At 36.0% G+C, this 17727-nt stretch overlaps 1 long non-coding RNA gene across 2 annotated transcripts; it reads right to left on the reverse strand.

Moving 5' to 3' along the window:
• Positions 1 to 13932: 13932 nt before the first annotated feature.
• LOC127758039 (uncharacterized) lies at positions 13933 to 16538 on the reverse strand. Of its 2 annotated transcripts, none has more exons than XR_008013574.1 (5): positions 16298 to 16538; positions 15843 to 16152; positions 15480 to 15544; positions 14998 to 15106; positions 13933 to 14119 (listed from the first exon to the last, which is right to left on the reverse strand). It is a non-coding gene; the product is annotated as an uncharacterized LOC127758039 (long non-coding RNA). The 2 variants fall into 2 exon arrangements; XR_008013575.1 differs by having other exon boundaries at positions 15819 to 16152.
• Between the last annotated feature and the right edge of the window lie 1189 nt (positions 16539 to 17727).

Here is a 17727-nt window from a genome sequence, read left to right on the forward strand (position 1 = left end):
CGCCGCGCCTCCCCATCCGCCCCTGCCGGATCTGGCGGCCGAACCGCCGCCGCCGCCCCCGCCGGCTCGGCGCCGCCGCGCCTCCCCTCCTGCCCCTGCCGGATCTGGCGGCTGGGCCGCCGCCGCCGCCGCCGCGCCTGCCCTCCCGCCCCTGCCGGATCTGGCGGCCGGGCCACCACCGCCCTAGCCGGCCCGGCGCCGCCGCGCCTCCCCTCGCCACGGCACAGAGAAAGAGAGGAGAGATAGAGAGAAGAAGTGGAAGAGATAGAGGAGAAGTGGAGAAGAGGGAGCCAGCCGGCCTTATCTTCTTATGTGGGCCCCGCTAGGAGAGGAGACATATATATATAGTGGCAGAAGTTATCTCAAACGGGCTGGGACTTAAAAGCCATTTGAGGTGAGTAAACCTCACCTCTGACGGGCTGTCCGGCTGCGACCCGTCACAGGTAACTAGTCACCTGTAACGGGTTAGGACTTAAACCCGTTTGAGGTGAGGTAACCTCACCTGTGATGGGTTCTATTTTTAACCCGTCACAGGTGACTAGTTACCTGTGACGGGTCGCAGCCGGATGCCTCACCGATGACGGCATCCCGTATGACCCGTCAGAGGTGACGGTCATCAGTGACCATTTCGATTGCCCGTCACAGGTATCTCGTCAGAGATGTGAGGATCTGGTATAGTGCATCTCCCTCCTTGTCCGCAACCTCTCCCCTCTCTCATGACGAGTCATTGCTTTTACTTATTATTGTTATCGTCTCACCGTATCAGTGTTGCGGCCGCTACACCCAATGATGGCTAATGACATCCATCACCTCCCTTTGCCCCTTCCTCCTCTCCTGGTGAAGAGGATTGAGGTGGAGGAGGGCTAGCGAGCTCACTAACGGTGACATATATAATATCGAGGTGGTGGGCTAGCAAGCTTTCTCGACGCCACTACGGGCATCATTATCGACGGGACGGTGGTTGAGACTTGAGACTAGGGGAGGAGGTTGTTGTCGTCATCCCCTCGTCTTGTTCTCTTTTCCTTCATTAACTACCGCCGTGTTCACTCTGGTTACAAGACAAGGAGGAGTGACGCGCAGATTTAGCGGTAAGAACAAGCTCAACGGCGGTAGGCCATTGTTCTCTCTACGCTGCGTCGCTGCGCCACTATTCGTTCCTCTAGATCCTGACCACGTCTCCCTCTTGCTTTCTTGCACTCGCGTGGCAAGACGACGGCCTTGCCCAACACCTCTGCGGCTCTGCCTTGCGCACTAGTAGCCTCATCCAACCAAGGCTACCATTCCCTCTGCAGGGCACGAGAAGTCTCTGCAAGCTACTCGGCTTTTCCCTCTCTCCCCTGCATGGCAGCTCACCACCGCCGTGGCCAAGTGATGCCACCCGTCGCCGTGGAGCCAGTGGCGGACCCTCCCTTGTGGCATGCTGTGGTGGCCGTCATAGCTGTCCATAGCACCAATACCCCATACACCTCCGTCTTCTACATCGCCGTTGAGCTGCCGACCTGCCACGGCTGAGTGACATCTGTTGGTGAGGCAACGACGATGCTAGCTCGACCGCGAGGAGCGCTCCACGTCCTGACGGAGCTTACGTACCTCACGGAGTCAGTGGTCCTTACCGGCTTTAGTCAAATTAAACTGTGATTATTAGGAAGTTTTGAGCCTTTGCGATAGCCAGATGATAAGCAAGCAAAGAAATTAAACAACCTGGCTTGGATGCTCGCCGACGTGCAATGCAAGACGCAAGCAAATAAGCGTGAGCCATGTTCTTATCAAGTAACGATTTCATGCCACATAAACACAGAAAATAATCAAACTGTCCACGCCTTCTAATTAATCAGTGCTTCAGTATGTTTTTATTCCTTAAGCATCTTATATTTTTTTAGTAATTAAGAGCTTGAGCCCACTTGGTTCAGCTACAGATTATAATTTGAAGTTTGTTTCCAAGTCTTAGAATTTGATACTTTTTTAGATATTTTTAGTATTGTTTTAGGATTGGGCTTGGAAAAATCTAATCTACAATTAAAAAAACACTTTGAATTCTAATGTACAACTTAAATTTCTTTCCATGCCTTATAGATTCTTCATCTTGAATTTAAAGTATACTAAATTTGTATTTTACTCCGTCATAGCTATAATTTTAGGCTGGGTCCACCACTGCGTGGAGCATTGTTCATGTTCTGGTGTTACAGCATGCTTGATATATACAACATCTACAAGTCTTAACGCAGTCCAAAATTAAAAACCACAAATTAACCACCACGCACCATCTCCTGTCTCGATCCCAAAGTCCCAACATGGGCTTCGTGTGCCCTGACGCTACAGAAGAAGCCACTGCCGGAAACCAGAGCGGTGGCAAATGCAGCGCATGTGAACAATGCATGTGCCACTGTGAGCTCTGCATGGAAGCTGCTCGCGTACACACCGGCCGGTCCAGTCAATTATCTTTTCTTTTTTCAGATTTAGGGTGTGTTTAGTTGGGGAAAAAGAAATTTTTGAGTGTTACATCGAACATTTGACCGGATGTCGGAAGGGGTTTTCGGACACGAATGAAAAAACTAATTTCAGAACTCGCCTGAAAACCGCGAGACGAATCTTTTGAGACTAATTAAGCCGTCATTAGCACATGTGGGTTACTATAGCACTTATGGCTAATCACGGACTAATTAGGCTTAAAAGATTCGTCTCTCGATTTTCTCTATAACTGTGCAATTAATTTTTTTTATCTATATTTAATGCTTTATGCATGTGTCCAAAGATTCGATGTGATGTTTTTGTGAAAAAATTTTGGGGAACTAAACGGGCCCTTACAAATTACAACTGCTTTGACGCGCACGATCGATGGTCTCTGGCCGTACCGGCCAAAACCAGTATCTGGTACTGTACGTACCATGCATGTGTACGCATGCCATCTAATCTATCCGCACCTTGTACTACTTGATACAAGCATGACGCATTGCACTTTGCCCTTGGACATTTCTATGGTTTTATCTGCAGTTTTCTAACGTGCAAGTTTTGTTTTCCGCTATATGACACTACTGGAGAATGCATCTTCGATAAGTTAGGCAAAAAATTACAATAGTCTCGGTTCCAATAAGAACCGTGACTAAAAATACTCTTTAGTCCCGGTTTAAAAGTGCATGGGGACTTTAACCAGGACTAAAGATTATTTTTAATCCCGATTCAAAAAATATCAGGCCCCTATCATCTGGGACTAAATACCGGAACCACTCGTCCTTATAGCGCGCCTCGATCTCCTCTTACTCCTCATCCTTATCTAGTACATACTAGTACTCCTCCACCCTCCTCCTCCACGTCCCCCTCCCCTCCTCCCATCCCCTCTCGATCTGAGGCAGCGGCGACGGTGGCGGGCAGCGGGCGGTTGGCAGCGACAGGCGGCAGGTGGCAGCAGGCGGGAGACGGCGGATCCGGTGGAGGAGTGGAGGCAGGCGGCGGGCGGCGACGGTGCCCTCCCCTCCACTGGATCCGGTGGGAGGGGCGACGACAGGCGGCGGCGGGAGGCGGCGGTGCCCTCCCCAGTGGTGAATATTTTTCGTGAATTTGTTTGATTTTTTTGTGAATTTGTGGTGTCAATAATATGTGGATTTGTGATGTATGTGTGAATTTGTGATGTCAATTATACGTAAATTTGTGATGTCAATGTTCGATTTTGTGATGTTGATCTATGTGATTTTGGTGAGTTTGGTGTTAAATCAATATGCAAAGAACAATGAAAAAAAAGAGAGAAGAATAGGGATTAGAGAGCGTGGCGCTACCCTCTTTTGTTCTTGTTGGTAACACCACCTGGGAATAAAGATTTTCCTCTTTAGTCCTGGTTGGTAACATCAACCGATAATAAAGATGAATCTTTAGTCCTAATTATTTTAACTGGGATAAAGATAGGCATCTTTAGTCCCGGATTGATGGTCCCGGTTGCATAACCGGGACTATAGGGGGGTTACGAACCGTGGGTGATAACCCTTTCTCCAGCAGTGTGATGAGCTCAAGTTCCAGATTTCAGATAATTAATAAAGGAAAACGATAAGGATAATGACTGAAAAATTAATTTAGATTAATTAAGAGCTTGAGCTATCAATACGTCTTGTGCCACTTGTCGTTTCTGAAAGTGCATGCATCTAGGACCTTAACTGTTTCGGTGGTTAATAAAAGGTAAGACTAACGATGATTGTTGAGAACGTTATACACAATTTAGTCCTTAAACTAGGAAGCCTTGTTTAATGCTGCTTTAATTTTAGTTACGAATGTTTATATTAGAATGATATTGTTGAAATATTTTTTTGACTCTATTTTAAACATGTATTGGTTAATAGTTGATTTGGACATTGGTTATGGTTTTCTTCTCATTACCCATGCAACGTATAAACACTATATTAAAATTACTTGAAACCTTACCACCTTAAATTTATGAGAACAAAATAGCTCATAATAATGGCCTTGGTTCATAACTATTTGTACTATGTGTGATTATTTTTTGGAATATTTAGCCTATCAGTTTCCAAAATTTTACTAACAATTTTTCTTGTGTGCTACATATGACTTTAGGGATTCATAATATATTAACGAAAAATATTTTTCACTAAAAACATAGATAATAGACTACTTTATCTAATTAAATATAGACTTATATTGCTTCTACTCCCTCCATCACATAAATCCGAGGAGTCAAATTTTGTCCCAAAACAATAGAGGAATTTATATGTAACCGGGACAAAGTCGTTTTTTTTTAAAAAAACACTAAGATAATCTCCAAAGCAGCATATTATTATTTATATTTTGATAAATATCGATAGTTTATTGTCTTTTTTTTCAACACCTACTGTTGATAATCACGTTAAACATCTTTACTAATTTGAAGAATGCATTTATTTTTCCAAACTTATTTACAGAATCTAATTCATTGTAGTATACTTGTAGCCACGTTAGTGTGGTGTATGACAAACGTACATCTATACTTGTTAGAATTCCTTAACTATAAGAAAATTTATCATGCATGAGTACTTTATTACGCACATTTTACTTGATTGTTCGTTTGTTGTCAAAACTATATGGAAAATAAAAAGCATACATAATGGCCATAAATATTATGATGGCTTAAGGGGTTTTATTATAGCAAGATCATTGGCTAGAAATATTTTCGATAATTATTTTCAAATCTATGTAACATTTATTATCTCACTTCTCAAATACCAATCAAATAGTCTTAAAAAAACTGTGTTTTTTTGACAAATTAAAATTAAATCATATCTAGTTAAAAAACAACTATATTGTGTTTTTTTCATTTTTTTGACATGAATTGTTTTCATTATTTTTACATGTTTAGATTTAAATTAGCATTGCATATTCGTCAAGTGATATCTGACACCCTAAACTAAAACATGATGTAAAGTTATTTTAAAAAGCTATTAACATTAATTGTTGCATGTTGGCTCCATGTGTTGTGATGTATTTAGGATCATAGGAATCAATAGTTTATTTAATTAAATAAATATAATATTATAAATTAGATATATAATTTTAACATAATTTAAAAATTAGAATGTTCAAAGAGCGTTTATTAGATATTTTATCTTTGTATTATATATAGATCAAGTTCATCAACTGCGTATGTTGTAGAGTAATATATTTAACTCTTATATTAGAGCACTTCAATTTTTTTTCCAGTGGTACACGTACTACGTACGTTTTTTTTTTTTGGCTGTATCGTGTTTTTCTTTGGCTTGATGTTTTTCCAACAATTAGTACGTGCTTGCGGTTTTTTTTCTAGCGGCAAATAGTAGTTAGTAATAACTACTTTATTGTTTCTTTCTTCAATCATACATAGGTATGTACGGAGTTTTTTTTCGTTGGCTAATAATAATGTATTTGTCATGTATACAAATACAGGAGGAAGGTGTTACTTTTTTTAATATTAGATCTAATCTAATGGTCTAAAATATTGGACCCACCAATATAAGTGAAAATCGACGGTTTGAGTAGATAGTGCCTTGTGGTGGTCTAGGAATGTTTGCAAGAGTGCCATATGGCGATTTAAGAGCGTTTGTAGGAAGTTTAATGAACACCTTTTTTTGATGCGCGTGAAATTTTATTATGAATGTCCATGTGCGGATAGTTTTCTATCAAAAATATTCTTTACTTGATCCTAAACTTAAATTGAACTTATTTAATGTGCATTGAACGATGGTTTTGATTTTCTTTTAATTACCCTTGTAAAATATAAATTCTTAACCCAAATTACTTTAAACCGTGTAATTTTTAATTTATGAGAAGATTTTGTGTCGAAACAATAGATGTGTTTCCTGTAAATGTCCAATTTTTTTGTTAGATTCTGTTTGAAATTTTAGATATACTCATTTAATTAGTCCTGCTAAAATGTTTGAATGTTTCTATTTATAATTAGATAATTTTTTTGTTCAATTTTCATTTATTTTCATCTTCATTTTTTTGGGTGAATTCCACTCTATGAAGCATCTTTGAAATGCTCCGATCTCTGCAATTCTGGATGAAAATATAGGTGGGTTGATCCTACAATCCGATATGGGGTAAATGCATCCATTCTAAATAATCTCTCTCTAGTTAAGTATGAAAATTTTAAAAAAGGTCATATTATTTTTTTTTACCAAATTACTAATCTAGAGTGTCATGTAACAAATACACGTTTCAAGATTGTTCTATGCTAAATGTCATGATTTCATGATGTATCATAGCAAAGTTTTACTAAAAAGAAATAAATGGATATGGTCTTTTTGTTCCTATTTGGAATTGACTTTTACATTGCTTAGGCCGCATCATGGTTGTTTCACTACTAAGATTTCTTGGTGCAACTAACGTGCTTAGCACGATCAATATGATGTTCAATTGGCCACGTGACTTCAAATATCATATATATAATTTAGATGCTATGATCATCTTAAAATTATTTATTTATCTCTTAAAAAGAACATTTGTTGATAAAAGCATCAATATCAAATTGTATGGGCAAATAGCTCCTATATACATGCTGAGAGAAAAATTAATTAAGTAGATAGAAAGTCGTTAGAGGTCTAACGGGATATAAGTAATGGTTCTAGCAGTTTTATAAAAATGGTTATACCAGTTTTATAAAAATTAGGGTGGGATATTTTGATTTTTAGTGAGCAATTTTAGTATTTCCTTTTATTTAGTGGAGGCCTCAATATGGATGTGGGTCTAGAATGTTAATTTTTGTTAGGAAAATATAGTCAATATGGGTATTAAATTATTGATTTTACTTAAAAAATAATGATAGTTCAAACAGAGCATAAGGGACATAGGGACAGCTTGCTAGATCTAATAGGTGGAGGTTCGTTTTGTGGTATATTCTTTGCCCATAAAGATAATTTTAACTTCAATTGTCATGGAGATAGAAAACAATGAGAAAAGTAATGCCGCACACCATACAGGAATCGGGATGCAGGGAGGGTGGGATGTAAAAAAAAAGGTATGATAGGGTTTTATGTAATTTAAGCGAGACAAGTAGCCGCTTAGCAAAGTGTTTATGTACTTTAATCCCCATATGGATGGAGAGAAAGGGGAGATGGTTTTAAAAAATAAATAGACCCAATAATGACGTAAAATAATGTGTCCATCGATTTTTGTGGAAACCAATGGTTGGATGTTTCTCTAATTTAAGAGTGCCACACAACAGTTAAAAACATGAATAGGATGTTCAATTGACTTTAACTCGTATGATATCTATTTGTAGGGATTATTTTTTTTATAAAGATAATTTCAGTTTTAATTGTGATTGGGATAGAACAAAAAAGAAAGATAATAGAGGGGAAAAAGAGAAAGGAACAGAGGGAGTATACAATACGTCCATCCTGAACGGAGGTAGGGATGGCGGGAGGATTTTTTTAGATAGATCTAAGGATGTAAAATAATGGGTCCACCTATTTAAATGAAAATCGATGGTCGGATTCTCTATTTTATTAGAGTGCCACGTGGCGACTCGGGAGTATTTTTAGGGTGCCACATGGTGACTTGGGAGTGTTTGTAGGAAGTTTATGGACTTTTAGTGATGCGGACATCACTCCTTCGGATACACACAACAATCCTCCAACGGTCATTCAAGGACCGATAACAAGAGCTCGCGTGCGACAATTGAATTTAGAGGTGAGCTCGTTCCTATGTTCTTCTTTGTACAAATTTGAAAATAGATTGCTACCTAATGATTATATTGTGATTAGGAACATTGGAGGGGACAAGGAGACACATGGAGAAGGACTTAGAATCATGGAGGATCATTGAGGACGTCCAAATCAAGGTGGAGGCCCAAACCAAGTCGACCTCGAGTACAATTTGGAGTCCAAGACCAGTTTGCACTAAAATGGGCGCCCAGGTCGCATAAGTACTCAGGTTGGGGCGTTCCTTATATGGATGGAAAGCTAAGAAGATAATCTTTCCAATGGTTTTGGTCCCACATCCAAATTCTTTCCGAGTCAATGGGAATCGATCGAACAAGTTGAAAACAGAATCTGTCATGGTGCTGCGTCACTGTATTTGGGCCTTTGGGCCGTGTATCGTGTTGGAACCCATTAGGGTTTCATCAAGGGTTGGTTGCATGACCCTAAACTCTATATATCAGTACCCGCCGTCATCTTTAGAGTTTGGGTTTTGCTTGGATTATTCTGTCGAGAACAGTTTCGCCGCTAGATCGGTTTGTAAGACCCCAACTTGTGAGCTTAATCATTCATCTACAATTTTGGTTGTATCTTCTTTGTTTTTGTTTGTGTTCTTCGATTCGCAAATAGGAATTAGCCTTCTCGGCGAGGTCATCCATGTTTCGGCACGGGTGATAACCAGAGGAGACGTGGTGCTGTGATTGCGGGGCTTAAGAGCGTGCTCGTTCCAGAAGTCGGATCGGTTTATGTCACTACTCTGCCCAAATTGTTGATTATCAGAACCTTTCGGAAGATCGGGAGTCCTAGTGCACATCATATCCAAATCTATTATATACTAAAAGTCCATTAAACTTCCTACAAACGCTCTCAAGCCACCACGTGGTGCTATAATAAATTAGAGAAAATCCTAGAAATTGTAATAAAAAAGCAAAACATTTCTTGATTTTCACTTAAATCGGTGGGTCCTATATTATACACCTTTAGATGAAATTAATCTTCAAACAAACCAAATACTTTGGGGTCCCACCTCTCCTCCTTCTCCCGCACATGTATGGGTATACGCACGTACATGGTAGCACGCTTCCTTCCCTTCTTTTTTATTTCTACTTCTTCCCATTTATATAATGGATATATATTTTTTTAAAAAACCATAATTTTACAAATAGAGAATCTACCATCATACAACTCATTGGTAACTAAATTAGCTCTACAATTTTTAAAAATAAAATTTACACCATTATGTCTTACCATTAAATTAATAATGTAATATAATTTCCACTTAAACATGTGTACTTATTATTTTGTACCATTATTTTCAAATAATGCACTATTTTAAAACAAAGTTTACACAATTATATGGCGTTCTATCAGATAAACAATTTAAGATCTATATTAACTGATTTATTCATGCACTTAAACCGATGAACCTATTATTTAAATCATCGGAACTATTTTTTTATTACATTGGACTATTATTCTCAAATAATGCGCTGTTTCAAAATAAAGTCTACACCATTATATCGTGTACCCATTAAATTAACAATTTAAAATCTATATTAACTAATGTACACTTACACTAGAATCGGTGTACCAATTATTTAAATCATCTGATATATTATTTGCTAATAAATAAAGCGTCCGAAGTTCTCTTTTTGGCCCGCTGCACAATGCAAGCGTCGTATCTGAGGCATCTAAGGTGATCACGACTGACGCGACACTACTGTTTTGCCATATATCAAATCATATATGGAGACAATTAATTTTGTTAATGACATGAAAAGAAAAATTAAAGGTGTGATGCAGCGAGATAAGAATTAAGCACTGCGGGTTGTGTTTTTTTTTCCAACATTTAGCTATGTTTAAGTTGAAACCGAGAGTTGATTACAGAATAATTATAATGTATTATGTTATATCGTATTTGGATTTTGTACCATTTGTTCGTATAGGTGAAAGAAATAATTATGTTATAAATATGAGCACAATATTAACGAATATCAATTGAACTCTTACAAAGACAAGGGTGTTATAAGGGAATTTAAGACCCTCCTTTTTTCCCGATTCCATAGTTGGATTTTTGTTTGCACGCTTTACAAGATTCTAAATGGTGTCTTTTTTAAACAATATTTTAACTTTTTAGAAGTCAATTCATTCATTTATACCCTCAAGTAGCTATCACATAAATCAGATAATTCATCAATTTCAGTTGTCCTAATCCTTAAGTAGTACATATTTTTTTTCATGCGAGTCATGGTGATCAGTAAATTGGGGATCAATGGATAATTAAAGTCGTAAGATGAATATGTAAGAACTACTATGAACAACTGTAAATAGGTGTCAAAATTAATTGCTACTAATTAGACATCTAATGGCTTGCTAGCCACATAATTAATTTCTCTCCACATGCATATAAACATGCACGAAGCTAGAACAAATATTACCATATGCCCCATACATGTTTTCTAATTACATGTGTTAAGTCCTTTAAAATTTCTTAAAATGCTCTCAAGCTGCCACGTAGTGCTCTAATAAAATAGAGGAAATATTAGAAATTCTAAGGAAAAAGAAAAGCAAAGTATCAATTACTTGATTTTCACTTATATCGGTATGTCCAATATTATAAAACGTTAAACTAAATTGATCTTAGAACAAACTAATACTATAAGCTCCCACCTCTCATCCCATGGCATAGGTACGCACCTACGTACGTGGGTATGTACGCTTCCCCTCCCTTTTTTCATTTTTCCTTGGCATAGGTACGCACCTACGTACATGGGTACGTACGCTTTCCCTCCCTTTTTTTTCATTTTCCCTTTCTTCTTTTTTTCCATGCATACACTTCCCTCCCTTTTTTACTATATCATGCGCCTTCCTGAGACGATTTAATCACAAGATTTTTGAGTATCTTGCTCTCACATTTTTCATTTGTGGCCATACTGCATGGTATGCATATAGATGGCCTATTTGATAATTAACTAGTAATAGTTTATTATTTACTTAAGAAAAAAATGATTCAAAAGTTGTAAGTACTTAATCCATCTCCTACTCAAAAGTTTGTGAATGGTTTTTTAAGATATTTTAAGAAAAATAGAAACCTTAAATTATTATAAAATAACATTATCCGAACTTTAGTTTGCCCTTAATCTATGAGACAAAATTTTTGAAGAAATAATAATCTTACCTTTCAATAATATAAATTCTAGTGTAAAGTCCATTAAACTTCCTACAAACGCTCTCATGCCGTCACATGGTGCTCTAAAAATACTCTCAAACTGTCACATGGCACTATAATGAAATAGAAAAAACTTAGAAATTCTGAGAAAAAAGAAAAAAAAAATCTAGCCCTCGATTTTCATTTAAGTTGGTGGACCCATTAGTTTACACCATTTGGATTAGATATGTTATAAATAGTAATCTATTCCTACTAATTTACCGAGTAATACTTTCCATAAAAAAAACAACCAGAAAAGGCTGAGAAGGGGATACGTACCGAGTACGTATAATTAACAACCACGACCGAGAAAAGAAGAAATGATATACAGAAAAAAAACGTACTGTATACGTACGTACTACTGGAAGTTAAAAAAAACATCGCTTTTTTAAAACTTCAATTTTCACTTCCACTGTATTTTTTTATGACGGCCAACGTTAAATATTCAGTGAAAACAACGTTCTTTAATCTGGATTTTCTATTATACTTCCTTTGAATTTTTTATTGTTTTTTATATACTGATGACCAACATCATATATTTAGTGAAGGTGGTATATCACTTCACAAACATACAAACATGCACAGCTAAAAGTAGATCTATAACATAATATAAAATATCAAATAACGTATCATTTCACACTATTATTGTTAAGTATAGATAGAATTTATTTGCATCAATGGGCCTATACTGATAGTTCACAGTAAAATAATGAGTAATTAAAATATTACTCAGGACATATTGTCAAAAACAGAAATAAAAAATATATTGTCTAAAAATATGTCGCATGTTTTTCTAGCTAAACATGGTCAGAATTTTAGCCGTTAATGACTCACATTTGTACATATATTTTTAAGTACATAACTAACAAATTTAAGGTTGAGTTGTAAAGTGCTTATCAGATTGGCTCCCTTATTTATCTTGAGCATATTCTCCAAACTACTAAATTGTGCTGTTGTGCAAATACATTCTATACATTTTTCTAAAAAAACTATTTTCATATTTGTAATATTTAATACTTGATTAATCATGCGCTAATGGCCTATATCATTTTGTGTGCCCTACGTAAGCTCAACCAATGAGATCGAATGTAGCAGACATCAAATATAGCCTAAGTAGGAGATAAATTAGATTATTTACTATAAAATTTAAAGTTAAAGAACCAAGTTAACTATATTATTAAAAAAATCATTATTTTGGATCATATATATTCTACGGACTCACTATTGTTCAGTAATCCATACATTTTTAAGAAAAAATCAAATAGATTTTAGCGTCCCTTCCCTCTCTCTTACCTATAAAACTAAAACAGAAACAATAAATAGTATTGGAAATATTTTAGAAACACATCGTGCATGCACCCTAGCCCTTTAGAAACACTTCGTGCATGCACCCTACCCCTTTAGTACATCTAAAAGACTGAACCTTAAAATCAAATAGATTTTAGCGTCCCTTCCCTCTCTCTTAGCTATAAAACTACAATAGAATAATTAGTTACCACAGCGTCTCGCTGTAGATGGATACGTCACTAACACTGAAAGAATAATTAGTCGTAAATGCCAACACCCATGTTAAATCTAGGACTTGAACCCGGGTGGGCAAGTTCCACCACAAGAAACCTAACCAGTTGAGGTGCACTCACTTCGCAATAACATTGGATATTAAAACAACCATAATTTTTAAGCTACATTTTTTCAATACTCCTATGCCTTTTAAACCGGTAAACTATTAGTTATATCGTTAGATCTATCTTACATAAAAAAATAAGAATGTATTCGTGCTACATGATATTTTCAAAATATTACCGCGCAATTATATTTCATCGTTATCGTATTCATGTTAGGCTGCATGGAGCCTCTCACCCACTCTACATGAAATGTTTATATATGATCGCCTTTCAAACTACATCAATTATATTAGACTATGTAAACCCAAACATTTAGTGGAGCTTTATGTTCCACCTAATTAATCCTTTAATGAACTATGATAATAGATATGCAATTTTAAAAACACCTTATTTTTACTTTCGTTGACATGTTTTTTTTAAAAAAATAAGTCTACCTTAATTTCAAATGATAAAGAAAATTATAAATAATTGCTTATAGATATTATTTAAATATGATACAATATAAAACTAATAGGTTAGAAAATTATAAAAGCAATTAATGCTGATGAAACAATTTATGGAGAAATTGTGGTAGATGTTCTCAGTTTAATATTTCGCCCTTATAAATATCTCAAACTTAGCGTATGACACATGCCCGCGCGAATGCGTGGGCTACCTTCCTAGTTCATATATAAAAGTGATACTACCTCCATTTTCCAAAAGATGATACCATTGACTTTTGAATATACGTTTGACAATTTCTTACTAAAAAATTGCATAATTACCATATATTTTGTTGTGAGTTGTTTTATCACTAAAATTACTTAAAGTATGATTTATATCTTATGCATTTGCACAATATTTTGAAATAAAATGAATGATTCAAAGTGCCTAAGTCAACAATATCATCTAGTAAAAAATGGAGAAAGTATATTAGTATTTTTTAAAAAATAAAACGAATGGTTAAATGTGCCTAAGTCAACAGTCTATCTATTAAAAATGAGGAAGTATATTAGTAGGAGTACAAACTGTATATAGAATTGGCATTGGATTCCCTAGCGTTTGTTGCTGACAATTGTATGTACGTGTGGACTCTAGCAACATTTTTTTTCCTCCATATACACATTGGTTCGCACATCAGAGTGTGGGGTAACCTATTTTGATAAAAAAAACAAAAGCAGGTTAGCTTCCCAAGATTATACTGCAACATATTTCTACTGATGAAGTATACACTCGAGGACATATCGGTTGCTGTAATAATTAAACCAAATCCAAAGTAAAAAAAATGAATTTCCATATTGATTTTAAGATATTTCAGCGTAGTTTTTTTAAGCATTAGTTTTTAAATCGCTTTAACCCTCGCCCGTACAAACGACTGATTTTGCATTATAACCACAACAATATGTGATTTTATACTATAAAAGTACTTATTCTGGTGACTCTGAAATATTAAACTATATAAATTTATAAAAAAATATTATAAAGGTTAAAGTGTTTGATTTTGGACAAAGTTATCCTGACAAATAGGACCCCCACTATACTTGCAAACCATTTCATGCAATACTCCTTCTACTCTATGTATACTCCTTATAAAAGGGATTAGTGGTTGTGGTGGTTCAGCCACCACTCCACTATCAAGTCCCAATTTTTTTAGTACGTATATACACGCGCTGATGCCAGCACCAACACGCACATGCATGCCGGCGGTCATCAAGTTAGGCCGTGTTTAGTTCACTCCCAACTACCCCAAACTTCCAACTTTTCATCATATCTTATCACATTCAAAACTTTCCTACACACATAAACTTTCAACTTTTTTTTCTAAACTTTCAACTTTTCCCAAACTTCCAACTTTTTTCAGGAACTAAACGCAACCTTATATACAGTTTTTATGTTCATCAAACTAGAAATCTAGCATAGTTATATGTATTCTTAATTATAATTATATCAATAAATCTGGATAAATCTGAACATAGATAAACTCATCAAAGTCCTTGTCTTCTTTAAACTCGCAAAAATCAAAATTCATCACCTAGTGGTGTCTTCTTAATTTTTACTCGTCAAGAGAGAAGAAGAGCCATATCCATCCCGAGAGAGCCCATCTCAGCCTCAACGGCCTGCAGTACGTTGGCTCTCAAGATCTACAGCAAATACCCAGTTGTAAGTGTATAATATTAACTCAAGGCTCAAGGTATAATATATATATATATATATATATATATATATATATATATATATAGTAGAATATACTATTTGTTTTCAGTATATACTGTTCTATTCCAGTATGTATTGCTTTTTTTAATCCATTATATATATACTACTTTCATAGTTAGAAGTAGTATAAACCCATATTTAATTTGTTTTAAGCAGTATATACTTTTTAATGTAGTAGCAGTATATTATATATACTAATACATGCCCATCAGGATCACATACTGATACTGGTTCACTGGCAAATGCTCATAGCGATGTTATGCATAGTGGTTCATTAGTCTGGTTTCATTTGTCACATACCATTTCATTCTTCCGGCTTCTTGGTTTGCGTCATCCGGAAACATGTTCATCACCAGCATGTACGGCTGCCGTTGTGAATTAATGGAGCAATCAAATATGTTATCTTTGTGCTGATAGTTTTTAAAGACGGTATATAATATTTTTTATGTTAGTAGCAGTATATACTGTTTTTAAACTAATAAACAGTATGTACTGGCCACGTCAGTAAATACCATTTTTTTTAAGTTTGTACCAGTGTATATTGTTTTTTAGTTTAGTAGCTGTGCATACTGTTTTTAGTTTAAAATCAGTATATACTATCTAGTAACAGAGTATTAATACCTAAAAATATGTACTTACACTAGTTAGCTCATTGATTGGTACCTTCACTGTAGAAGCATAAGACTGTCAGCAAAATAGTGGAGTATATTGCAATTTTCAGTGTGGCGCAATGGGGTTGATCTGCCGGAGCTCTCGCCGGTCCAGAAAACAAATTGCACTGACGCAGCGGCCGCGCACCACTCGGCTGGGAACGCTGAGGGTGAGGGCTGGGAGGATGAGTTGACGCCGCCCGTTTGCGCCTTCTGGGAACGCCGGCCGACGATGGAGATCGAGTGGCGCCACCACTGCTGTGCGAGGGGTTTTGCCGATCAGCCGGCCAGCACGTGCATGCATGGTTCTTGAATCTACGACACTGCATGCAACAAAGAAATTATATGCCTAATCATACAAAGGGCCTCGGATCAAACAAACGAGAAGTAATGGATCTAATTAAGCAGAAAAATTAATCGAAGTGATTCAGGGAATCTTTTCGGTCTACAACAAAGGACTTGTATTACCAGCACCATCGAAGATTTGATCTGGATGGGAGGGACTCAGATCAACTCAGAAGAAGACTATACTACTTGTCTACCTCCTCGATAGATCCGCCGAGGATTAGAAACTGCACTCCATTCGCCGTCGACGGGGAGAAGTGGAGCACGTACGACCTCACCAGGGAATCTCGTCGGAGATGCCACCACAACCGCCGACGACGATTGGTACAGGAGGGACGAGAGCTAGCCGCCGCTCGTGGCGACGTTGAATGGCTGGGAGTAGTACGCTAGGATTAGTCATTTGATTTAATTACGTGGACAGTTTGTTGATCCGAAAAGAATGGGATAATTAAGAATCATGCATGTTATTTGTTATTGTTTTTAAAAACGAAAAATCAAAACGGGTATTCTAGGATGAGACCCGGTAGCATGGATGATGCGAGGGGCCTTACGTACTCCTGGGAGTACAGAATCATTTTCTCATATATATATATATATATATATATATATAATATTAAATTTGTTTGGTGCTCCATGGTATCAAATGCACAAAATCACTCAAATTTTTCAAAATTTTCAAATTGTGAGTATATACCTAGTTATAATAATTCGATTCATACCTATACCTATCAACAAAACAACTCAAATTTAACTTTATTTCACAATCCATGATTACATACCTAACTAATTATATGTATGAATGCTATATACCTAGAATCAAAATCTAACAAAAACAAGTTCAAATCCAGTTCAAACTTGCTTTGAACTAGTTAGTAAAGTAGTTAATGTTAATACCTAAGTAATTGAAAAAGTTTCATACTCATTTGAATTGGGTATATACTCAATTTCAACAATAGTGCCCGGGCACCATGGAGCACTAAACAAATTTACTATATATATATATATATATATATATATATATATATATATATATATATATATATATATATATATATATATATATATATATATATAGGACACTCATATGGGGCACCATGGTGCCCGGGCACCATGGTATCTAATACACAAAATCACTCAAATTTTTCAAAATTTTCAAATTGTGAGTATATACCTAGTTATAATAATTTAATTCATACCTATACTTATCAACAAAACAACTCAAATTTAACTTTATTTTACAATCTATGATTACATATCTAACTAATTATATGTATGGATGCTATATACCTAGAATCAAAATCTAACAAAAACAAGTTCAAATTCAGTTCAAACTTGCTTTAAACTAGTTAGTAAAGTAGTTAATGTTAATACCTAAGTAATTAAAAAAGTTTCATACTCATTTGAATTGGGTATATACTCAATTTCAACAATGGTGCCCGGGCACCATGGAGCACCAAACAAATTTACTATATATATATATATATATATATATATATATATATATATATATATATATATATATATATATATATATATATATATATATATATCAC

Source organism: Oryza glaberrima, chromosome 12 (genome assembly GCF_000147395.1).
Source record: "Oryza glaberrima chromosome 12, OglaRS2, whole genome shotgun sequence".
Lineage (NCBI taxonomy): Eukaryota > Viridiplantae > Streptophyta > Magnoliopsida > Poales > Poaceae > Oryza > Oryza glaberrima.